Source organism: Clinocottus analis, unplaced genomic scaffold, assembly GCF_023055335.1.
Source record: "Clinocottus analis isolate CAN_PGR_092001 unplaced genomic scaffold, fCliAna1.0.p SCAF_3, whole genome shotgun sequence".
Lineage (NCBI taxonomy): Eukaryota > Metazoa > Chordata > Actinopteri > Perciformes > Cottidae > Clinocottus > Clinocottus analis.
The window spans coordinates 21,005,904-21,032,283 of NW_027176042.1; the positions used below are offsets into that span (position 1 = coordinate 21,005,904).

At 43.2% G+C, this 26,380-nt stretch overlaps 1 protein-coding gene across 2 annotated transcripts in view; it reads left to right on the forward strand.

Annotated features, from left to right (window-relative positions):
• rap1gapb (RAP1 GTPase activating protein b) overlaps positions 1–26,380 on the forward strand; it is a 106,346-nt gene that overhangs the window by 10,955 nt on the left and 69,011 nt on the right. For both annotated transcript variants that reach the window (XM_068594610.1, XM_068594617.1), the window contains exon 2: positions 8,400–8,440. The gene's annotated coding sequence lies outside the window, so the exon portion shown is untranslated. The remainder of the gene's footprint in view (positions 1–8,399; positions 8,441–26,380) is intronic.

A 26,380-nucleotide genomic window follows, 5' to 3' on the forward strand; every position in this document is an offset into this window, starting at 1 on the left:
ATGTAAATTGCTTCTAAAAGAAATAGGGTCACAGTGGGAGCCGGTAAATAACACAAACACGAGCCGCCTTGGGGCTTTGCGCTGGGGCGGAGGATGACACGTTCTTTCTATCTATATTTGTATAAACCGTCAAATCCACACGCGTGCTCTGCACACAGACAATACGCCGGTGTGTTACAGGGTGAACTGATATTGTTTCAGTCATAAACGGGGATACGGGTCTTAGATTATGGCGATCTTTTCGTATTTTTTTAAATAATTTTGGTGAAAGATGTGAAAGACCACATGAATGCAAAAAAAAAACGATCATAAAAAATGTGGTATTAGACGTTTATTTACATGTATCTACCATATTATTCATATATTTCACTGCTTTTGTGAACCTAAACCTTCGGTAAACCAATTTCCATAACAAAACAGTTCAACCACACGAGTAAAGTTATGTTTTCATAGAAGATATGAAGAATTTCCAAAAATCGAGATTCCATTTTTAAGCTTTAGACTCATATTTTCTCTCTACACTTTTGCCTTATGACAATGTTGCCTCATCATATATATAGCTGAGATTGTTCTGCAATTCATGACGTAAAACATGGGTCTGTATCTTATATGAAAGTGCCTTAAAAGGTGAATTCAAGAAATTATGTCAAATCGAGAAAATCAACTAAAAATGACCTTTGGGGTCTGAGAGTTAAGATTTTTGGCTGTACAGAAAAACATGTACTTTAGATACTTCTCCAGTCAACCAAGTGGTGTGTAGAGGAGCAGTTATGAGGTGCATACACATGAATCCAGCAATTTTAACCACACGATAACCCACTCCAACATATAGTTGCGTGCACTTGCAGAAAAAAAGGTGCTGATGAGAGTGGTCCGACTGATGAGATTGTGCCGAAACACGGCGTGACGTTGTGAGCCATAAAACCAAAACACAATGAGCTGAAAGATGTTCTTGATTCATTATCAGATGGATCCACTCCTTCGCGCTAAGAGCATTTTAGCAGTCATCGATTGTGCAGCTTCTCCATAGTCCGAAGTCCTTTTTTGCGGCTTCTGTGGACCCGTTATGCAGACAAATAATTGTCTCTTGCTCCGTGTCGGTGGAGGGGGGGAAAAAAAAGGATAATGGGCGACTCTGGAACTGTTGAAAGGTCAGGAGGCAGGAGTGAGTTTACTGATAAGAGTCATCAGGCACTCTGGCGCTGATGGGCAACGCTGGCTGCACAATCCCTTCCATTACTCATGCAGCATGAGGACGTTGGGTCTGTCACCTCTGTAATTAAGTAGTGTTATGACAGACACCTCCGACACACACATGCACACACACACACATTCACACACATGCCAAGAGAAAAGCAAAAAGGAGGCACGCTGAGACTCTTACCTGGTTGGCACAACTGTCACCGTCGTTTTTCATCCTTACATTATTCATTTATATGTGTTTTTTATTGCGAGCAGCTCAAATGTAAATTTCACCCTTCAAGAATTTATGGCAGGGAAACAATAACGCAGGAGGATACGCGGGCAGCGCGGCAAAGTGCTGCTGTTTTAATGAAACCAACCTTCTGAACACATGAAGGATCTTGTTGCTGTCTCATGTTGAATCTTTTTGAAAGGACAAAGTATAGAGAAAGCTGCTGCAACTTCAATTCAAAAGAGCTCATTTCAGAGCGTGCTATCAACCAGCCGGTCCGCCAGGCGACATCTTCTTTTGCTGTATTTTAAAAAAATACAATCTGTGGAGAAATGGGACACTTTACAATCAACAGCTCATACATTTTCCATGTGCCTGGAGGAAGTGTTTTTTAAGCTAAAGACATCTCGGCTCTTCACCGGCGACACGGGGCAGTTTTGACTTTTGGTTATAATCATTTTTCATTTGTTTGTCTTCCAAATTTGAGCACCACAGACATCTCTACTGTCAATTTCCCCATGGCGATTAATAAAGTATCTATCTATCTATATATCTTCCTATCTATCTATCTATCTACGTAGCTATCTATCTATCTACCTATCTATCTACCTATCTATCTAGCTAGCTATCTATCTACCTAGCTATCTATCTATTTACCTATCTATCTACCTAGCTACCTATCTATTTACCTATCTATCTATCTATCTACCTATCTATCTATCTACCTATCTATCTATCTACCTATCTATCTACCTAGCTAGATGGCTAGCTATCTATCTACCTAGCTATCTATCTATTTACCTATCTATCTACCTGGCTATCTATCTATCTACCTAGCTATCTATCTATCTATCTACCTATCTATCTACCTAGCTAGATAGCTATCTACCTAGCTATCTATCTATCTACCTAGCTGGTAGATAGATATCTATCTACCTAGCTAGCTACCTAGCTACCCATCTATCTATCTACCTACCTAGCTAGCTACCTAGCTACCCACCTATCTATCTACCTATCTAGCTAGCTACCTATCTATCTATCTCCCACTAAATCTCCCACAATGTAGAATGATAAATAACACTACAGGTAATATAAAACACATGCATTTTTGATAAGAGAGGGCAATCATTTCTTTTGTTAGACAGTGTAGCGCCACTTCAATGACCCAGCTGCTATATTTATCAAGTTGGGTGCGAGTTGGTGGTTTTTAAAACCATTTAGGTTTCCTGTCACATACTATAGTGTAGAGTCGCTTCCGCACCTTGAATTAAAGAGCAACAGAAGTAGACTGACACTATTGCACTTTAATGATAGAAGCTTTAGGGCACAACAAGCAGTGGCACAACACTCCCCAGCAAAAACCTAAAGGGAGGCGATTGTTTGAGCCCTCGTCTGGTAAAAAAAACCAAGATGAGATGTGTCAGGATCTGTCTGATCCGACTCCGCGGGTGATTGATTGATTACGCCGCGCGCTCACTTTGCTGTAATCAGCGTCGGGACATTACGAGTCGGGCAAATAAGAAACAAACAAATCAATCACACTTAGGCGCCGATGTGTGCGCCGCAGGTAAAGCAGCGGGGCTGAAGTTAGCTTGACGCTCACGAGTCGGACCTCCCAAAAAAAAAATATTTTCTGAGCCGGCAAATACAGGGGGACGACTGTGAATAAGTGAAACTATATCGCCGGGCTTTTGTTTATTTAGATCGCAGGCATCCGAATCGGAGGCACAATGATTTGAGACGGATATTGTACGGAGGGTGCGTCTGCTGGTGGAAGCGCTGCCTCTTTGGCGCAGTGATTAATGGACAGTGTTGAAAAGAAGCCAGTGGCGTGTATATCCAAGCCCTCTCTCTTCTGTCAGATGTAATAAAATGACAGAATGGATGCTCGCATCCAGACTGGGGCCAGAAAGTCTAGCGATGCAGTGGTGTGCGCTGACGTAACAGAGACGCGAGGTCGGGAGAGCCTGGACCTCAGTGCATCGCTTACAACCCCGCAGGAGACGTGAGTCAGACCCCATGACGATGATGACCTGTTTGCCTTCGTCTCGCTGCATCCCCCCCCCCCCACCCCAAAAAAAACATCTCTAACTTCTTGGCTCGCCTCCCGTTTCTGTTTCTAATACGGATTACGCTTGACTCAGTGGGCCATAGATCCCCGGAGGCGATTAAGAAAAGATTACGTTTGTTAAGTTTGAGGATAATTGACAAACACAGCGACGGTTAATAGTCTCACCTGTTTTCGCCAAAGACTTACCGGTAAAAGCAAATGTGCTCAGGATCAGAGGATTTTCTACGTTTACAATGCATCTATGCCGAGACACGTGCGTCCCCATCCACGATCTCAACGGCCCTCGGGGAGGAAATCTGTTTAACAAGACAGGCAGCAAGGTTGCATTCACAAATAGGACGTCAGGTAATCTCATTAGCATTCGACATGCACGAGCCAGCGGGGAAGTGTCATTTGTTTGTCAACGCGCTGCTTGCTCGCAGTCGTATTATTAACATGTATTTATCTGGTCGAGCACTCAGACATCACAATGTTCTTAAAGTGACTGTGGTTACCTGACCTACGACCCCACTACCACTCTCCCCACACACACACTGACTTCTGAGAGCACGCTGCTGCGAAATGCCGGCGAGATAAGCAACGCCGGCATGCCGCTCCCCCAGAGAGCCGAAAGAGAAGGAAAACACAATTACGGTAATGAGGAAATGGGGCCTGTCTGCACTGCGGCCCTCGCCGCCGCAGGTACACCTGGATGATTGCAAGGGACGGCGTTTACATCAGCGAGGTGAGGCTCCCGAGCTTCACCCTGGACATTTTTCATATTTCTCGGGACTCCTGATCGTCTATCATCATCGTCATCGTTGTTTGTTTCAGCCCGGAGGCTGGTTGGCGTTGGCCGTGTGATTGATTCCTGCAGAAGGTCTGTCAGTTGACTTAAACGTGTCAATCGCAAATATATATCCTTTATGAATAACATTGACGGGACGGGCCTCTTCGGGAATGAGTTTGCGGCAATTGGATTCTGAAATGGTGTCAAGACCGCACGCGATTAAACCCGGACCGGCTTGGCTTCTCGCTACAGAAGAAGAGCTTCTTCAATGTGGTTATTTCTACGTTTTAGGGAGCGATCGTGGTCAATAATTGTCTCAATAATCAGAGCATTACAATCACAACCTCAACCGTTACACTGATGATGACGACACTCGTACCACGTGGCGACTCGCCCCGTTGGACTCAGGCTTTTGGATTTTGCCGGTGAATTATTTTTAAGGGGATTTAAAATGTTATCTCGAGAAAATTAAACCCACTAGTGAGTTCACTCAAAACAAAGAGCGCTGTCAATTCTGTACACAATCATTGGAAATGCTCCACTAAACGTGTCCCTCCGGTTCTGTGTTCAGCTCTTAATTGTGAAGACTTTGTTTACTTCAGACTCTTGCATCTTTTAATGTTCTACCTTCTGGCGACTCATTGTTCCTCCCTCTCATCCTCCAAATGTTTCCATGCCTACAGCCCTCGGGGACATCTGCCGTTGCCATTCGCAGCTTCGGCGAGCTTCGATTTCCCGCGATTGTTCCGCGATGTGTCAATCCTCAGGGGTACGCCAGACGAGATGTACTATCAAACATTCACTACCGACATCATTTGATACGTCTTCTTTCGAGTCTTAAGTTCGCATTGCAGTGTGTAAAACGCGGCTATTTGTTTTCATTTTGTTCTCCGAGGTGTCACATCAGAAAGCTTATGGTTTGCTGGTGTCAAAGAGACAGTTGCACACACACACACAGTGCGTCAGAAGTTTGTGTGTTTGGGATGCGCTCCTGATCCCCATCCTGCGTCCCACTTCCATCTGTGGAGATGGTTATGTGGGAGGGATGAGAGCAGCTTGCTGCTAAGCCGGACTGTGTGAGCGCTGCTTTCTAAGAGCTTTGCGCTGCAGCGTAGGTGGTGATGTTGTTGAGAAGTCTACGGCTGGGTTTTTATATTCGCGCCTTGTGTGTCAACTTTGTAAACAACATGCATTATTGACCCTGCTTTTCAGTTATAGTTGGCAGGAGAATTGAGTTTTTATAGTCGGGATAAGAGAAGCAACAAAAAGCAGGGTGAATTTAACGTTTGTCTCGATATATGACACTGGACCGTAAAGACGGGCGTCTCAGACTTTAACCTCAAGCGCTCCACACATAGAGAACGTGTTTATTCTGCACACGCTGCTTTTCAGAGTAATTACTTGGTGCATCAGATGCCTGGATGTCTTGAAAGCATTCCTCTTCCTCTTGGCATGCATGTTTGTTTTTTTCATTGTGAAGTGAGCTGCAAATGTTTCTTATTGACGATTTGAAGATGTACAACTCGACATACGTCACGTGCTCTTTCGTGGATTGAGTGTTAGCGACGGCGCTAATGCGTCGATCGCGTTCAGTGTGAAATCCAACATTTTAAAAGCCGCCGGAAGTGGAGACGCTTATGCAATCGGGTTCTGTGCACCAGATGTGTGCAAAAGGAGTAGGTGGATAAAACCGGCTATTTTAGTGTTGGTATTGATCCGTCCGCCGCTGCTGCGACCACGTAGCGCGGCGGATGTTTGTCTCCCGCGAGCTGCTTGACGCCGGAGTAATTATGGAGGTGTGAACGAAATGCAGATAAGCTTTTATCAACATCAAGGATTCCTCTGGCGTCACATTGTTTTTCTTTTCTTTTTTTTTCTAATGTATGTTCAGACAATTTGTATTTAAATCATTCCTTGCTGTACCTTCAGTGGAACGCACGCCGTATCAGAGATGATTATCTCCCTCCTCGCACCGAGACGCCGTGATTACAGTTGTTCATCGACTCAATTAACCAATCCCTTCTCCATTTTCTCCTGAGTCAAATAGGTAAATTAAGATAACTGGACCGGCTGATTGACTCCACCTCCTGCTGTTAATTAGGATTAGTGCGCCCACAAGATATGTCATTGATGGCGGTGATAACGGTAATAGCTGCGCCGAGGAAATCAGATGGACTGAGTGAGACTCTGTCGTCTGAAGGAGCGCCAGTGAGTACATTTAATGGAATATGAATTCACGTTAACCTTGAGATGTATCGTGCAGCTCAATCCTGGACTGGAAGTGAAACGTTTGGCTCGTTGGTTCGAATGTAAACGTGGAATAATTAAGCGTCGCTCGCATCGATTGTCACGCTGTGAGGATTTACTCGCGCCGGCCCAAAAGGCAAGAAAACGTCACGAACGTTTTTTCGCTGCAGGGTTCTCGTCTGAAAATACAACCACCGGGCCGATCAGTGAGCGGTTTGAAGCCGGACGATGCAGTAAACTGTGTCCCCCCACAGCTTTTTTCATTACCTCTCGGTGAACTCTCTGCCGACTGTAAATGCTGTAATGAAAGCTGCTTTAATGGCGTGAATGTAATTATGTTTATTTTGGGGGGAAAAGGGAAGAAAAAACAACTTCTATCGAGTTTCTTTTTCGAAGGACAAAGCTGATGTTCTGTAATCGTTGTGTTTGCACAACAAAACAAAAAAAAGGAATAGAAAGAGCCGAACCAACAGTGTCTTAGTTCATCCCTCAGTACTCTGCTCACTCTGTGGGGCTCAGCTGCAAGAACATTGATTCTTACTGAAAACATCAATCTTTAAAAATAGGTTATATGTCGAGCTAGCATTTTTTTTTTTAAACACAAAGTCATTTCCCAAAATAGCTTTGCTCTACACTTTCTCGCAAACATCACTGAAATGGAAGTAGTTTGTACTTATTGGAGACTTTTTTTTAGCTGCAGATGTGATTGACAGTTGGTTTCATCAAGTATTTCTTTTTAAACATAACCAGAATTCTGATAATAATAATAATTGAGACACACTAGACTGAAAGATAAGAGTTTTTTAAAGGAATACTGGTGTGCAGAAACACCAAAATTACTTTATTACATTACATTTAGCAGACACTTTTATCCAAAGCGACTTACATTTTTTTCTATACATCGTAGACACAACAACAGGAAGCAACATCGACACAAAATCAACACAAAACCAAAAAGTTACGAGGGGTAACTTCAATAAAATGATTAAAATACACAAATAAAACTGGTTTGTAAAAGCTTCTATACAGCAAATAAACCCCGGTTGCTTCTGGGTAGCTTCACGAGGCATGTTATTAGTATGACTATTATAACGTCTTTATTCAATAAAGAGGTAACACACCTGAAGATACTCGTGTAATGGTATGTATTGATGTTTGAGCAGCTTTCTTTTTCAAATGTTTATGTGTAATTCAGAAGAAAATCACCTCCAGCATGAATGTAATGTTCTGAAAATAATTTCTTCCCTTGTCCTTATTTGCTTTTTTGTGCGTGTTTGTCGATAAATTCAATGTTTGGTGCACGTTGTCAACCAATCATGCGAGCCCACACACACATTTTCAATTTATTATTCAAGCTAAAGGACAGAATTGTCACGCTGGCTTAGTGCTGCCATTAACCCTACAGCTAAAGGCCTTTCTGAGTTTCCATTAACAACCACAATGGAAGCGCCCCGGCTAATTTTCACAGCTCCACTTTAGCAATAATTGATATTCATGATGTGTGTTCTTGCAGCTGCCGGTTAAATTCAGTGTACACAGACTCGCGGGGCGGTCGGCGGTGCAATCTGCTCCAGGATGTGTGTCAGATTTAAGTCAGTCCATGAGTCGACTGCTGAATTAGCAAACTATGATATCTTCAATGGGTTGAATACCATGTGATGCACTGTATATCATACCAATGAATAACACGCCGTTAATTGTTACAGCCCGGTGATGAATGACTGCATTTAGCCTCGGGCTAACGCTTGGCTACCTGTACGTTTTGGAGGATAGGAAATGCTAATTTTGTGTGTTTCCTGCAGTGCTTTTCCCACCTCTCAGAGAAAACTATCCCACTCTGTTCCATAATTCATCTGAAAAATGGCTTTTCTTTTTTTTTTCTTCTTCCCCTCTCACAGAAGCAGCCGACAAGAGGGACAAACAGCTTGGCGGCTTCCCGGTAGGTCAACGATCATTTTTACACAAATCATCACCCGGATCATCGTCCCTTCATCCTGACAGCGAAAATAAATAGTAAATAGAGTCCCGGCAGAGATATCGTCGCCTCCCCCGCTGGAGGAGAGCGGGCCGGAGTGAACGGAGAGAGGAACACATGGTGTTTTATTGTGCGGCGGCAGCGCTCCGGGTCACTTCCTGTGGCGTTTCAGATGACTGTGACTGGTGTTTGTGGAGATTCTCGCCTCTTTTTCGCGTGGAGACGGCAGCCGCCCCGCTGTCTGTGTCTGCACACACACTTCAGTACCGAAAGGTGTGACACTAATAGAGATTTTGGTGCAAAGACTGATAGTTAAAAGACTCGTTCAGTGGTTAATTAGAGAGGAAACGTGGTCCAACCTTGTGTGCGTTCGTCACAATCACGTCTCACTCCTTTCCAAATTGTCAAGATATTGATAAAGGAGTCAAGGAAGCAGTTTCTACAAGAATTAATCCCATTTCCTGCTGTTTTGTGCCTCTGGTCAGATCTTTCAAGAAATGTGTACACACAACACTTTGAAGTGGAGAGGAAACATGTTGCTTCACAGTGCAAGAGTTCATATATATTCATGTAATGTGCTGTAACTCCGTTGCATTATTCATTCTGGACACATGACATCTCTTGCTTCTGTCCATCCGGAGGGGGAGGGATCCTCCTCTGTTGCTCTCCCTCAGCTTTCATCCCTTTTTTTTTTACCCTGTGAAAGGGTTTTTACTATCTTTATTTGGGTGGAAGTCTTTCCTGATCTGATGTGAGGTGCGGCGACAGGGATGTTATGTGTACAGCCCTCCGAGGCAAATTTAGTATTTGTGATTTTGGGCAATATAAATGATTGAATCAAAGAGAAGCAAAGGTTTATTTAAGATGAGAGTATGGTATTTGATTTGGAAATCATCTTCTAAGCGTATGACCCATGGGTAAAGACATAAAGAGAGTAATCATCATAAATATCTTTTGTCTACGCTTCTTCCAACAATATTACATCCTGAGCTGCAGACATGAACTGTATGCAGAGCGTTGACACATTTTCAAGTCCCGGATTATTTCCTAAACTTCACTTGAGCGCCTTATATTCTTGCGTTATTGACAGTTATGTCAGGGGTGTGAATCACCAGAGGTCCCTCGATACAATATCGTCACGATACTTAAGTCCCGATACAATATTATCGCGATACATTGAGTCTTGCGATATAAAGTGATTTTTATTAAAAAAAAAAATTCAACCACAAATTGTCCCAATAGGAAAACTTTGTCAACAAAAAATAAATTGATTGTATTATTCTACGACCAAAACCTTGATTATATAAAAGATCAATACTTGGCTTCTTGTATCGTTTCAATATCGCCACGCAAAATATCGCGATACTATGCTGTATCGATTTGTTTCCCCCCCCCCCTAAGTCATGGTAGTGCAAAAGCCGCTTCAGTAAACAAGAAAGCAATTTGTATTGTCTTCCTGTGTACTTTGGGTTGAATAATTCATGGCTTGGCCTACTGTCAGCTCAGGCGTTTGAGTGTAAAAAGAGAAAGTACGCTGTCAAGAATGCCGAGGCTGCGTTACGTTTTCAGAGAATGCTTAACAAGGAGGATGATAGCCAAGGATCTGACCACACACAATAAGTCAAGTTTTAACCCAGAACCAGAGGAAATCAATGTGGTATTTTAATGAGTCTGCAGCCGAATATTCAAATTAGAAGTACCCCAGGCTTTTGGCTCAGCACCCTGCTTAAACATTACATGCAGAAAATGAATATTGCTGCAATTTGAATAATCGTGGTATCATTATACATACTAAGCACTTGTGAGATTTCAGGGGTGTTTGCATCACTGTAAATATATTACTAGTCATGTGTAACTGAAGATTGAACTCTGCATAAATGAAATATTTAATTTTCGCCTAACATGAGTGTACACTTGTAGACTGAAAATCCCTCTGGAGTGATGCAATTGTCACCCGAAGCCTTGAGCAAACCGTATCACACCTTCAGTCAGATCGTTACCTATGTGCTCGCGCCGCTGATAACGTGGAGCAGAGCAAAGAACAGAGGTTTTAGAAAAGGCCTTTTTGAGGCACAAGCTTCAAATTCGGATACCATCATTGCCATTTTAAAAGGTTCTCAGGTCAGTGAAAGTCATTTAATTCCATTTATAAAACATTGTGTTAAATCCATCAGTATTTCATAGGGGTGTGAATCACCAGAGGTCACACGATACAATATTGTCACGATACTTAAGTCCCGATACGATATTATCGCGATACATTGAGTCTCGCAATATAATGCGATGTATCACATTTTTATCAACCGCAAATTGTCCCCAAAGGAAAACTTTGTAAACAAAAAATATATTGATTGTATTATTCTAGGACCAAAACGTTTACAATTGATGACATGAAAGATCGATACTTGGCTTTTGTGTATCGATACACGCAAAATATCGCGATACTATGCTGTATCGATCTGTTTCCCCCCGCCACCTCTAGTATTTCAATGTATTTTGCTTTATTTTGAAAGAAATCTGCCTGTTGTTCCCATTAAAAGAGAACTATATCTGACAGGCCTAAGAGACCAGCCCATGGTTGTGTTGAACTCCACCACTTCAGGATGAGTGCAGCTCCACGACTCACTGACATCTATGCCAATGGGCTTTTATTGACTCGTTTTCCATAATAACTTGAGGAGCGTCTAATTTAATCCATCTTTGGTTGACTTCGCAGCAAAAGCAGCTATTTCACGCTCGGTGAATTCCTCTCGAGGACCCTTGTGTGTGTTCAGGGGTACGACAATGAAGCAGAGCCGGCATCTTCTTTTTCTTATCTGATATTTTCTTTCCCAGCTCCTTTGTGTCCACATTTGTCAAAGCGCGAAGTCGGCTCTGTCTAACCTCTGGTAGGTGTGTAAGTCAAGTGTCTTAAAACCTTGGGTCAAAGAGTGATGTAGTAAGCAGAGGGTTCAGCTCATAGCCTGAAATGACGGATCGGCCTGTCAAGAAGGGCGTTGCCCGTCCGGGGCGACATTAATCAGTTCAGGGTCACCTTCATTGACTGTATATTCCAGTTACTCTGCAATCCCAGTTACAACACACAGCTGAATATGACACCAACACAGTTTGTTTTTTTCTCCCTGTGCCGGAGACGCTGTTGGGTTAAGTGGGACGGCATCATGTTTCCTTATGAAAACAGTGGTTGCGAGATGCAAATTCTTAGAAAAATTTACTTGACACCTGGTGGTAAAATCATTAATCAGGACATTTATTCGTTGCAATTAAGGAGCGGAGACAGATACAACGTGATAGATGAATTGCATATCCAAGACTGCTCTCCGAATGAGCGAAGCACTGCCTTCTTAAATACTTATGGTTATCAATACGCCGAGGCCACCATGACGTCTTCATGGCTTTGTGCCCCCATGACGTCTTTAGATTGGCCTCGGCATGGTAGGATAAAATTGGAATTACACGTTCTTTCAGACAGAGACGCACAGATTCCCCTGTTTCATTGAAATCAGGAGGCATGCCGAGTGTGTGTGTAAGATTAAACAGACAGTTCAATGAGAAGTCTGAATATAACAGTGAAACAGCCACCGATTGAGCGTGAATAAGTTTTTCTTCCAACACAAATCCACACATATATATATATATATAAGTTTGGATCCAAGTATAAGAAACACTGTGAAAAGAAACCTTTGAATATATTTGTTGTATCGTCTGTTGGACTGAATTTATGGTCGACTCGATTGACCGACGACGTCGTTGAAGTTTTGTGTAGTTGTTTGTAATTTTTCTTATTATTTTCACTTATTTACTTGCTTAAACATTTGTCTTTCTTTATGGCCCTTCTTGGCCAGACAGCCTTGTTCATTTCTTTTGTTCTTTTCTTACTTTCAAAGGATTTATTTCTTGTTAAACTGTAAAAAAAAAAAAAATACCAAAATCAAATATTCAGTAGAAAAAATAAAAAAACAAACAGTCGTTGCGAGGTCACTTTTTAATAAATGTCCTTCAGAAAGTCTTCTGGCAGACTTTGGGAAGCCACAGTACAAACTGTACTCAGTGTGTGTCCCTCAATGTGTGTGTCCCTCAGCTCAATGACAACACACCTCCTTGACATTTCGGTCAACACATTGCTCAACGCTTTGGCCGCTGGCCTCAAACATAAATCATCTTCGGAAGATTCTGTATCCATTTGATCTTTTACGATCAATTTGTTTTGTGTTTTTTTCCCCCTTGTAACAACTCTATTGCTATTTGATTCACTGTTTGGAAATGAACGACTCGCTCCTTGGTGTAGGCTTGTAGGCCTTCTGTCAATTCCTCTCCAGGCTTTGGGAGCCACATGGTTTCATTCATTACTTTCCACAGAGCAGCTGGTAGTCTTGGGCAGCGGCTCGGATCAGTTTATTGAATGACTCTCTCTTGACGGTATTAATTTGTAAGCCGTTCGCATACATTAGCAACCGCACTTGTGTGTGCGGTGCATTGTGAGTGCCCCATAGCGGTGTTGGCTTCTTAGTGGAAGAGCAACATGAAAGTTTAGTTTAGGAAAGAGAAGTCACTTGTAGTTACTGCAGCGGTGCTTCCAAAATGTCAAAGTGAAATCTTGCATTATAAAAGTTGACCCCTATCTCGAGGAATCATTGGCTCTTTAGTAGCTTGCTGGATGACTCACTTCAGTGCATACAATGACGCAGTCATCCCGTTTCCTCTGTAAGATCACTGCTGTGGCTGTTTACCCAACTTGCGAGCAGCGACATAGCTGCAGGATGTGTTTTTCCTAATTGCAGCCTGTTTTTTTTTTTAGAAACCGAGGTTGTGCTGTGACTCAGCGAAGGTTGATTAGAAATGTTCAGACGAGATGAAATGTCTGCGTTCCGCTTTCATCTCATCATGGCTATTGATTTTATCTCATCGTCCGCGCAGACGTCTTATCGCTCACGTCTTATTATTCCACTGCCTCACACGCTGCACCTGCTTGCTCTGAGTTTAACATCTAGATGCAGGTTTTTCTTCCCGATGGTCTACAATCACTTCCTGTATCACGGGCAATTTGAAGACACTTTGTCTGTCTGTCTTGCGCCACACTGCAGCTGAACTTTTCATCAAAAAGTAATTATGGCAACAACAAAAAAGATTTATTCCGCTATAAGCTATTCAAACCAAACTGCTGTCTGTGTCCCATGACAATAAATTGAACTTTTTCCCCGACAATGTTGCAATAACAAAGTATTTTAACGCTGAATGGATGTATGGATGTACCTGTCAGCCTACAGAGGCCCAACATGGCTCCGAGCGAAATTCATCAGAGCCGTGTCGTCTCTGAGAAATATCACCAAAGTCATTTTGATTTCATGTATTCTCTTTCGGTGCTTCTCAAACAGGCGGGTTGCAGAACATTGCACGACGAAAGCCAAGCACATACAGCTCCATGGATGGATGGACAGATTTTCACTGTCATGATTTGTAGTTTTCTGTTTCTTGTTTTATTTTGTAGTCTTGCGTCTCTGCACTTCCTGCCCTGGTGAGCATCTGATTGTGTCGTCTATCTGGTTCCTGATTGTGTATTCCCTGCACCTGTGCTGCCCTCGTTGTGTCCACCTGTTGCTCGTTAACTCTCTCTCTACTCCCGTGTGTTCCCCGTGAGTCGTTTGTCTCCGTCCAATTAGTGTTTTTCTTTAAAATGAATGACTTTAAACCGTTGCGTGGGCATTCGGGTCCTCGCTCTCTGAGCTTCCCGTGAGATTCACGACATGATGATCAAAATAATAAACAATAACAATGTTATCTTGATACCTGTATGAATTGAATTTTAAAAATAACAGTGCTTTTAGTCAAAATCATCTTTAACTCAGTTTACTCATTTTCAGCCAATTAATGACGGTGGAGAAAGTCTGTCTCCATAACTGTGTATATACAATTATTTCAGAGGTCCTAAGTTTATTTCAACATTATTATCATGTGTCTCCAGTAACGTGACGTCAATATTTCATTTTAAAATATCAAGGTTATTGTATAAAAACATCATTTCTCCGCAGCGATTCTCCCGCCTCTTATCAGGATTGGAGTAGGAAGATTGAATATGAGTTAGGAATCGAGGCGGCAGAGAGCAGGAATGAGTCCTCTGGATGTTTAATGTGTCCTTCAACACTGAATCTGTTTAATTAGTCACCGAGGGACTTTGAGCTGCTCCTCCTTATTCATTGTCTCCACCTGAAAGTATTTTTTTTTCGAGCTTCTGGAATAATGTATTAGAAATTTAAACGGCGGCTCGGATTCCCCGGTGGCCTCTTGCCGAGGTGAATATCATGAGGAGAAGTTAACAAGTAATGAAACCTGTTGCTGAATCCCAAACATGTACAGCGAGAGGAAAGACGAGCTCTCTGTGGGGAGCAGGAAGTCATTATTATTATTATGCATGCTATCCTACAACATCCGTAGCGTGACACATCTTCATAAAAAGAACAGATAATGTAAAATATGTATGAATATAATAGGTTCAAACGACATAACTATATTCCTTAAAGGGTATATAGTATGAAAGGATATATCTAGTTAAAGAACAAAGTAGCAAATATACAACCTAGTACTTGTAGAATGAAAATACATTAAATAAAAGGGTGAATTATTAAACAGCACACGGTAAGAAGTAGCTCTATTTATTGCTAATATATGGAATGATGCAATTGCCTGCTGGTTGCAAAACATGTTGCGTTGAGGAAATGATGGTCTCCTGTGTTATGCCGGGAGTTTTGGTGATGAGTAGCAGTTTGTTGTCTGACCCTGAAGTCAGTGTTTTTTGTTCCAGTAATATTTCTTCTGGCTGTTTTGGGGAAGACCTCAGAAACTCAAGGTTCAAAAGTCAAGTCTAGATGAGATGAATCGAATGGAAAAGGCAAGGCATGTTTATTCGTATAGCACATTTCAACAACATGGAGAGTCAAAGTGCTTCACATAAAACCATTAAAAGCATCAAAACATAATGCAGATTTATAAACAATTAAGAAAACATTAAAACAGTCAAAAAGCAAAGCAACAAATAAAATGAATAATAGTTGCAGTGCAGTTTTTTTTAATGAACTACATTGAAGCCTAAAGTGGTGTTTGAGTGATATTTGTTTCAGGAAAAGCCCCAAAGCCCAGTAATTATGATGTAATATGACTTTCTTATATAGTGACACAGTCTGCTGAGAGAGGAGGTTGGATGTGTCAACAAAACATCGGACCAGACCTCTGTCAGTTTCCCATTTCCAACTCTTCAGGATGAGATCATTGCATAATCTTAACCACGTTTAGTTTTGTCCCCATAAGGACAAATGTTCCCGAACCATAAAGGAAAGGTTCACAATATGTATATGGTTAGGTGTCTGGATGGTTTTGCTCGCTATAATAATTCCTTGTTTTCATACTGCCTACAAATAGAAACCTGATGTGCTTCCAATGTGCTTTTTTTTTCTCTCGCAAAAGTGTCTATCTGAAGCTCAGCCAGTTACATCACATGGATCTCTTTGTGTTTCCAGTGACTTTCTTTCTTTCTGTCCACTACGAATCGTACAAACAAACAGAAGGAATAGTTTTCTAAAAAAAAAAAGTCTGTCAGTTGTCGGAGGATGTGGGTAAAAAAAAACAGTGGTTCAAACACGGCTCCTTGGGGTGCCCCACAGGTAAGAGTGTGACAACCAGAGAGTTGTTGTAAATAACAGTGTGTGTCCGACCAAGCAAGTGCGACTGAAAGCATATGAGCATTTGTTTTAGTGCTCAATAGCAATCGTCACAGATAATCTCAAAGCTCACTTGAATATTCATTCTCTGAACAGACGTGACATCTATCTGCTTGCATGTAATCTTCTTAAAAGAGGTATTTAACTCGATCAAATTGTTGCACTATGTTGACTTAAAAACTACTCTTTTTATTCAGAGCATCTGTTTCCAAAGATACCTTGAATTTAAGTTAGATTTAATTCTGAATCTCCTCCCCTTGTCTTTGTTGGGACCTTGAGTCATCTGTCTGTCATCTATCGTTTGAAAAACACCCTGAAGACTCTTGGTATCCGGTCTGAAGGTGTGTGTGTTCATGGGTCGCTCGCCTCAGAGCTGCAGATAGTGACTGCTGTTTCTGAACAGAAATTGATAAAGCGGCATTGAGGGCAGAACATTGTGTCGGGCTTAAATATTGTATATTTCTTTATCATACAGGCTCCAGAAGGACTCGTGTGTCTCTGTGTGTTTTTTTGTGTTTTCTTAACAGCCGGCCTCAGGCCGGCTGTCGTTACAAACGACGGAGCGCTGAAACCTTTTTGTGGGTGTAAAAATTTGATAAGGATGTTTTTTCACCCCACATTTTCATTGTGCAGTAGAGTGGTGTGGTTTCCAAACCATATTTGTTCTCCCAATCTGAGAAAAACAACAAATACGAGTTACATCATGCTCAGTTGTTCTTCCCGGGCCAATTTGGAAGAAGAACTGACATTTCAAAACCTGATGAATATTTGATATTGCCTATCGTACGTCTGATACTCGGGCGATACGACGGTCGTCACCGTGAGACGAATTTTCAAACATCTAGTCGCCGTCTCCCTCATCGGAGCGAGATTAGCAAATCCCAGCTGGAGTCTCGGGGGCCCTCACGAGGGTCAGGGCCACAGCGGGGATCGGACGGCGCCAACGCCGTCAGATCCGGTGAAATGCCACGGTGGGAACAAAGGCAAATGAAGGAGCTTCTTCTTTTTGCCCTTTGATGCCGCAACTGAAGTCGAAGGGCTTTTTTTGCCAGGAGGCGTCGCGCCTCGTGATCACGCTGAGACGCTGCGCCACGAAGCGCATTGCCTCACCTCCGGCGGCCGCGTCGCGCAGAGTTGTAAATGTTGTGTTAAGAGCATGTGTGTATGTTTGCGAGTGATCCATTTGTAGTAGCCCAGTTAAACAGATTCAAATTCATTCATTCAAATAGCAAACAAGACACACTTACATCAAGTATCTGGTGATTATCGTGCAGCGCTCAGCAGCTCCAGAGCCAGATATTTCCCTCAGGGTTTAGTCGCGACTGAAAATTGAGCTAACGGGAGGATAAATATTGAGCTGGAATCCGTTTGGTGGACACGAGCGCGTTGCTTTTTGTCTGCCGGATGTTTACATGTGCAACTGCCTGCTAACAAGTTGAAGACACAATTCAAATTTTCTTTTGGGGGAAGATTAAAGTTGCTGTATTTCCATCCACCCTCATTGTTTTGGGGCTCCAGAACATCATCACCTTGAAATTAATTAGCTCGTCATCGCCACGCGCGCAAACTCATTCAATAAAATCCCTTCTAATTAAATTGCAATAGTAATTCTCTACTCTGGAGTTGTTGTATATTTGAAAAACTAAATTAAGTAAGCAAAATAACACAGGATTACCCTCAGACAAAATATTCATTGTGACCAAAAAAACCTGCCGCGCGCACAATTTCATAGATATGTTCTTGTAATTTATCACAACACAAAGCCTCGACGTCTTCTTCACATGAAGAAGTGGCTTGATTTGAATTCACGGTGCATTTTTTTGCGAAGACACACGAAATAATTGACATCGACACAGAGAAGAAAGAGACCCCCGCAACTCTTTTGATGTTGTTTTTCAAAAGTCTTTCGTCTTGTCATACGGCACTCACAATACAAAATGTTAAAAGAGTGATCTGTTGCGGATATCGTGTGGTTCCTCTTCATCGTGGCGGCCCCGCGAGGTATTATCGCTTCCCGAGTGACTCAATACAAGAGACGAGGACGCCGCAGTTCACGTTCTGCGCACAAACGCAATTTCACCTGAAGCTAAAATCCTCCACCACATTTTAGTCACACTGGGGTTTGAGTACAGAGACGGAAAAATATATATTTGTCTCAAACGAAAGTGTAAAGACCTAAAGATGAGATTAATTGATTAGATGTCAACTAATGCAATTCATCCTCTAACTATTTTAATAATCAATAAAAAGATTTGAGTCATTTTTTTTAAAGAAAGAACTAACGCCTGGACTGAAAGTCTGATTCCAGCTTCTTGGATGTGAATATTTTTCTGGTTTCTTTCCTTTTCTATGATTAAAGTAAACTGTGTATATTTCGGATGTGGACTTTGGAAAATACTGGTCAAATTTTTTTTTAAATCTACATTTTCTAAATTTTTATAGACCAAACAATTATTCGACTCATTAACCGACAGAAAATAAAAATGTTTTGAAGCGCGAGGTTATAATCACATGAGACAAAAGAATCAGAAGATCCTCACATTGACGATTTATTGACTTCATTACTTGAAAATGTACATTTTCTGAACATTTCATCCTTATCGACTGCATAATGGGAGCAATGGCCCTGCAGTATTTACATACTGGTTCTTCTACATCACTAAAGGCATCAAAATGCTTTGATAAACTCCATTTACTTAATTCAAAAAGCTCAGCATGTCAGAAACCTGGATCTGATATGATTGCGCAACCCGACGGCATCTCAGATCCTCGATGTCGCCTCACTGCAAAGTGACAGCTCATTTGCATGGTACCAGTCTCCAATTACATCTCAAGATGTCAGGAAGAGAGGAAACAAACAAAACTCTCTTTTCTGACGGCGAGCTCCGCACTAACAGCCTCCTTTTTTAATATTCACAGCCGCATCCTGTTGAACTGTAAGCGCAAACATCCTTCTCATGCTTTTAGGGTTTTTTTCTTTTCTTGAATGTGTAGAGGAACTTCTGATCACCTGTGCGGGTCAGATCGAGGTTGGTTTTTTTTTGTGACCGTGGACAGGACCCCGGGGGTCTGAATGGATGATTATTTTTGATGAAGCAGCGTGATTAGAAATCTCTCCCTGCCTCCCCTCGGTCCCCGTCGAGCTTCCTCATGTGGATAAATCAAAGTCGGCCCTTTAACTGAGTCTCTGTTGCTCCTTCGCTCTGCAAAGTCATTAATCCAAAGGATGTGGTCCACGGGGGCTCTTCTCCTCCTGCTTGACTCAATAGCTACATGAAAAAATAAGCTTCTCCCTTCCCTCTCCTCCACCGGCGGCGTCGCTCCTTTATTTGTTCTAATGGGCTTCTTGCTCTTAGTTTCCACCCCTGAGGATGCGCCGGACGCGTCCTGCTGGGGTCCATCAGCGGGATCGTGCGAGTGTGTGAACCGCTGCCCTCGTGCCCTCGCTCTACATCAATCTCTGTTGGTGTGATTTGTGTCTGGGGTGTGTGCGCACACAAAGTAGAAAATAAAGGCCACTGGATTACGGTCAGGGCTAACAACGCTCTATACATCCACACGCCTGCCCTCAGTCACACACACACACACACACACACTCTCTCCACCTCCCTAATTTTCTTTCCCTTTGACACTCCCGCCTCCCTCCTCTGTTATCGTGGCCTGGAGGGGAGTTGTGAAATTCACGCGACGTTCAAAATCTAGACGGGCTTCGGAGACGTGGAGGACGAGAATAGTCTTTCTGCCGGAATCGGGCCCGTCTGTGACGAGCGAGTTGCACGATGTCAGCACCCGCCGCCTCCCGATTATCGAGCTCTGGCGCTTTGTGGCGGAGAGGAAGAGAAACAGAGGGGGGAATCTCATTTGTAGCATTTGCTTTACGCAACAGTGGACGCCGCTTCTGCTCCGCAACGTCTCGCCAACTGTACCGACCGAGCGGCAGCCTGACAATGGAACAATGGACGGTGTCATGGAGATGCAAAAGGGGATGCAATCTGGATGCTTTGTTCGCGAGCCAGTGTGTCTCTTGTTCGCCTCGCAGTCAAACTCATCATGGGGGCATGGTGTAGACGCCGGTGCTCGAGAGGCAGTGGAGTCTATCTGCTTGAAATTCAGAGTGGCCCCGTTGTGGAGCAGAGCTCTCAAACAGCCCCCGAGACACTCGGCAGCTTGAGAGGAGGGAAAGTAGTTCCCCTGGCTAACAGCGAGGGGTAGTGTTGCTCCAAGACAGCTTCATTAGTCTTTAACCTTCCCTTTTTTTGTTTGCCATCCTTCCAACAAAAAAGAACACACACACACACAAAAAGCCCTGGCTGTAGCGAGCCTGTTCATTATTCAGCTTCGCAGGGAAGTGGTGCACACTTAGTGCATTGGAACATTTTGGAAGTTGCTCTGAAGGGCCACATAAACGCGAGCCATGAAAGTCATTGCTGTGAGACTGAATTTACGAGTGATGATTTTGTGATTCTGGCCCTCGCTGCTCGTGGGGGTTGTAAAATAATCACACTGGGGGGAAAAAAGAGATAAGTTGTGTCAGACAGACAAAAAAAACAGACGAAAACACGACTGTGGGCGTTTTCGGGTGGATGGGGGGGGGCCGCTGAGGCAGAGCCGGGCCCCCGTTGTCCTCGCGATCTTGTCAGGGGTTGTGTAGCTGTGCGTACACAGCTGGTGAATATTTGATGTGTCCGTGCCCTGCTTTTGCTGTTCCCACAGGGGAGGAGCTGTACTGTAACTGTGTAATTGCTCTTCGCTCCCACAGACCCACATGAGACGAGCTGTTGCTACGAGGTTGGAAGGGATTTACCGTTGGCCTTTCGTAGCCGCTCGAGACGAGAGCGTGTGTGTTCGGCTCGTGGATGAAGGCAGCAATCTGTTGCCCTGTCAGGGTGTCACCTGCAATGTGAACCACGCGACTGTGAACTCTTTTATTGTGCGTTTGTGTCATATGCTTTTGTATCGCAGCAGCGCCGGGATGGAAGTAGAGGAGGTGGGGGCATCCAGCTTTGAATGATGTTTGCGCACAGGAAATTGTGAGTCTGTGGCGAAGGGTTCTCGAAATTTCTCGAGGGGTTTGAGGGTTTGATCCGCCAGAGGAAAGAACAAGATGCGACTCGCGTGCGCTTTGAGAAGTAAATGAAAGAGGCGAGATCCACCAAGGACTTTGTGCTCGAGCAAAATCGTAAAAACGCGAGAGTTCCCACGTTGTGGACGCTCCCGTCCACCCGGCAGGCTTCATTCATAATCGTTTGAATTATTATTCAAAAGTGTGACGCGGCACTCACGTCTTTGCAATATTCTCAAATATATTCAGTATATATATAAACATATCTTTAATTAAAAGGGACCATGTACAGTTAAAACATGAACGTCACCATTGAATGCACTGTACCAGAGTATAGCTGGAGCCAAACATAAAACACAAGCAAACAAGTACACGATAAGATACACAATACATCATTATATGTGGGGAGAAGGGCACAAAGCTGCAGTACAAACCGTTGAAAGCAAGTAATACAAACTATCTAAATATATTCAGTATTCAGTCCAAAATTTGGAAAAAATGAATATGGTTCTAACCAGATTTGTAACTGTCAACATAGTTTTTTTTACTGCGCTCAAATAGTTTCCTCTCCCGCACACTCCTCCTCGTATCGGGCGTATAATTCGTCGGGGCGGTCCGCACATGGACCTGGCAGACTCGCAGAGGATTAAGATCACCGATGACCTCGTCCTCCGGGGCTCCAGGTAATACTAGTCCCGTGTGAAAAAGGGATTTCGCCGCCGCCACTTAATTCCCAGAACACCTGCAAGTGGGGCATCGCGGCTTCCTCCTTCCTCCTCGCAGCACAATCATCATCTTCCGCTCGATCTCGGCGGCGTACTCCTCCTTCACTCTGTGTGACGCAGACGCTGTCTCTCTCCCTCTCGCTCTCTCGCTCTCTCGCTCTGAAGGTGATCCGACAGCAGCGTTTTCAGGGGGTGGACTGAGTGAACCTCATCTCCCAGAGAGCCTCTCATCGCTGTCCCCGTCCTCCCGTTGTCAGTCAAGTGCTCAAAGTCAAGGCCGACCCGCTTTAGAGGAAGCAGCCGGCACACGTCTCCCGAATGAAACCCGGCGGACAGAGACTGATTACACCTGCCCTTTCCCTTTTCACCTACCTCACACAAATCCCTCTGGGTAGATGGCCTTTCTTTTGCTCTCTTCCCACATCCCTCGCGAAGGACGTCTGTTCGAGGGACACGAGGGTGAACACGCAAAAAAAAACAACAGTTAAAAGAGCTTTTGAAGCTACATTTGCGTCGCTGCAATAACAAGTTTGTCAGCAGATGTCTGACTGGAGAGGATCGTTCAGTCGGAGACATGTCATTCTCATTATCGGCCGAGGGACCGAGGGCAGGCTGACAGGAAGGGAGGAGCGAGCCGTTTGAGCCCACGAGCACGATCAATCAGCATTACAAGCTGTCGGATATATTGACCATCAAATGTATGTAAAAGGAACATACGGAGAGGGGAACTGTCAAATAGCCTGAAGGTCCTAACCCAAATATATCACATAGCACCCCGTTCCCTTTTTTTACTGCAACGCTGTCACTTCATCTTAAAATAAAAACCGTTTTTGGTCCCAAACCAACAACTATAAAGTCCGTTTTTTCACAAAAGACGGATGATCGTTTTCACTTGTTGTACAGAGCGTCCACGAATGTCATCGAGGGTCAATCAGTCCTCAAAAAAAAAAAAAATCACTCAATGAAAGAGCCGAAGGACCTTGGTGGTGGTGGCGGCGAGGACACGCTGTGGATATGCGCGATACATTCCCGTGTCCTCTCCTTTCAAGCTTCTGATTTGATTTATGGCCCGTGTCCGGCCAGAGTTCAGTCAAAGCCAATAGAATCACAAAAAGGTCGACCGGGAGTCACCAGAGCACCCTGTCGCTTTAGCGCCGACGCTCCAGGGGACAGGAGGGACAATCAATACGCTTGAATCGGACGGGACGGGGATGGATACACCGTCTCATCACGGCGGACAACTTAATAATTTACTCAGATAAAGCGTATAGACAGAGACAGCCGGCCAAAGGCAGAGGGAGGACATGCGAGGACAGAGGACAGAGGAGCAGAGGGGAGGACGAACATGGCGAAGAAAACAAGCGGGGATTTTTTTTAAAGAGCTGACGTGAGGTTGTCGTCTCTTGTTTGACCATAAGCACACACGCGCTGCCAGCAGGTGGACGGTGATGTCACTTTCCACACACGCCCTGATGGAGGTGGCACTCTTTGACGAGTCTCTCCGTTTGATTTATTAGGAAGTTCAAGAGACATTTCGCAGATTTTCCTTTTTTTTTTCTCGCCTCTCTCTGGACTGTTTTCGAGGGCGGTGCTTCTCAAACTTCTTCGGGCAAAATGTTCGGGCCCCAACAACATGGGAACAAAATGGTCCAACTTTTTGAGACTCCTCCATCCGTGCTTTTTTAATTAATAGATTAAAGAAAATTTAAATCCTTTTCTAGTCAACCAGATTTCTCCATCTGACATAAACTAATAACATGTGCATATTTGGCAAAAAAGATGACCAAGGAAGCCGGTTGGGTCCCTGTTTTCTCCCCATAGTTTCATGTTGAAGTGCCCTTGAGCAAGACACTGAAGCCCCAGAGCTTCACGGCAGCACAAAGCTCCTTCATTACTCAGGATGCTAACATGCAGAGAATAATCCCCCCACTGTGGGATTAATACAGGATTCTTAAAAAAATAATAATCCCCAAAAAAAATTAAAAATCTGCAACTCCCCCTGCGCCCCACCTGTAATACCTCGGCGCCCCACTAGAGGGTCGCGCCCCACAGCTTGAGACGAGTAATCGCGGTAAACTCTGTGATTGAGGGTTGTAGAGCTGCAGTTACCAGCAGGAAGTAGGTCAGGTAACATGAGACACTTGAGGAAGTCAGATAATTTGGCTCGCCCTCTTTTTCGGGTGAAAACGCCGCTTCACGCTGTGAGTTCAGGTGTCTCATGCGCTGTCAAGCAGTTCATTTGAAAAGCCCACTTGGAAGTTGTAGAAGTTAGTTTTCCGTTCACAGAATGCTTCAGATCTCAGATGGCGACGCCCGAACATGTTCGGTTGCAAGTCATCGGGTTCAAAGCGGAGCCTCGATGGGTTGATGTGAAGTGGCGTCTTGGCGTCGCAATCCCAGCACAAAGCATCCATCCTGTCGGGTCCCTGGACCCTCCCAAAAGGGGTAAAGAAAGAAATCTGAACATGGCCACATCCGCTGGGGTCTAAAAACAAGTTGCTGGAGGTCGTCCGTGCATTAATACGCTGTGAAAGCATAACTTCAGCTTATGAATCTTCAATTTTTGCAATTGTTGCAAGCAAATCAGAGCAGAAGTATTTTTTTGGGGGGGCTTAAAAGGGAATCTATGCAAATCATATTACCCAGCATGCTCTAAGCCCAGCATCTTTAGGACTAAAGCTTATAAATCTTCCATTTTTAGAAGTAAACAACACCGTTTTTGGACTAAAACCCTTGTTGGTACCAGGCCAGTGCTTGTGTGTGACGTGACAGTTTTTGGTCTTTATGTCTCTAGTTAACTGTTGAAAGACCTTAAAATAGGGTTCATCATCCAAAAACCTTCAGCAGTGATTTAAACACAGAGAAATATTGTCGTTATGTATGCGTGATTACGACTCATCTGGTAGGCTGTCTGAGGGAAATAGTTGCTTAGCCTGAGCTACTGTCAGCCATGTAATTGAGTTGAATTTGCTTTTTTTCTGAAAGGTATAGAACAGGGAGTGGATCTGGTATGTGCTGCCTTTCTTTGTCAAGGTTGTGTGGACTAATTCAGTTTTCTCGTGACTAACCTTGTGTCGTTGGACAATAAAGGTTTCGTCTGCTCCACACGACGTGACTCGTGACTCTGTTCACTGTGGAAGAGACGTCTGTGTGAAAGTGTTCTAGTTGGAAAAAGATGTAACGACGAGGGAATTAATTAGTATGAAGGCCTTTTAGACTTGAATGCATCGTGTTGGGTTGAGGGATCATCGCCAGCAGCGTTCACCGTCTTCTGACGTTTGATGGACAAAACTATTGGAAGATTAATCAATAATCAAAATGTGTGTTTGTTGAAACTCTCAAACAACAAATAAATCCTGTCCCTCCAAAACCGTTTAGTTACGTCTTCTTTTCTTTCTGTCTTCATGTCTTTTTGTGTTCACGTCTTCATGTCTTCATATCTTCCTGACTTCATGTCATCATGTCTTTGTGTCTTTGTGTCTTTATTTCTTCATGTCTTCATATCTTTACTTCTTCATGTCTTCATATCTTTGTGTCTTCATATCTTTACTTCTTCATGTCTTCACATCTTCACGTCTTCATGTCTTCATATCTTCACGTCTTCATGTCTTCACGTCTTCATATCTTCATGTCTTCATATCTTCATGTCTTCATGTCTTCACGTCTTCATATCTTTACTTCTTCATGTCTTCATATCTTCATGTCTTCATGTCTTCACGTCTTCACGTCTTTATATCTTCATGCCTTCATATTTTCATGTCTATATATCTTCATGTCTTCATATCTTCATGTCTATATATCTTCATGTCTTCATGTCTTCACGTCTTCACGTCTTCATATCTTCATGTCTTCATATCTTCATATCTTCATGTCTAAATATCTTCATATCTTCATGTCTTCATATCTTCATGTCTTTACATCTTCATATCTTCATGTCTTCATATCTTCATGTCTTCATATCTTCATGTCTTTACATCTTCATGTCTTCACGTCTTCATGTCTTCATATCTTCATGTCTTCATGTCTTCACGTCTTCACGTCTTTATATCTTCATGCCTTCATATTTTCATGTCTATATATCTTCATGTCTTCATATCTTCATGTCTATATATCTTCATGTCTTCATATCTTCATGTCTTCACGTCTTCACGTCTTCATATCTTCATGTCTTCATATCTTCATATCTTCATGTCTAAATATCTTCATATCTTCATGTCTTTACATCTTCATGTCTTCACGTCTTCATGTCTTCATATCTTCATGTCTTTACATCTTCATGTCTTCACGTCTTCATGTCTTCATATTTTCATGTCTTCATGTCTATTGCCCAGGAGAACCTTCGTTCACATCATTTGAATCTCTTCTCCGAGTTGATCTGCAGAGGGAAGTGTCCTTCGTTGGACTT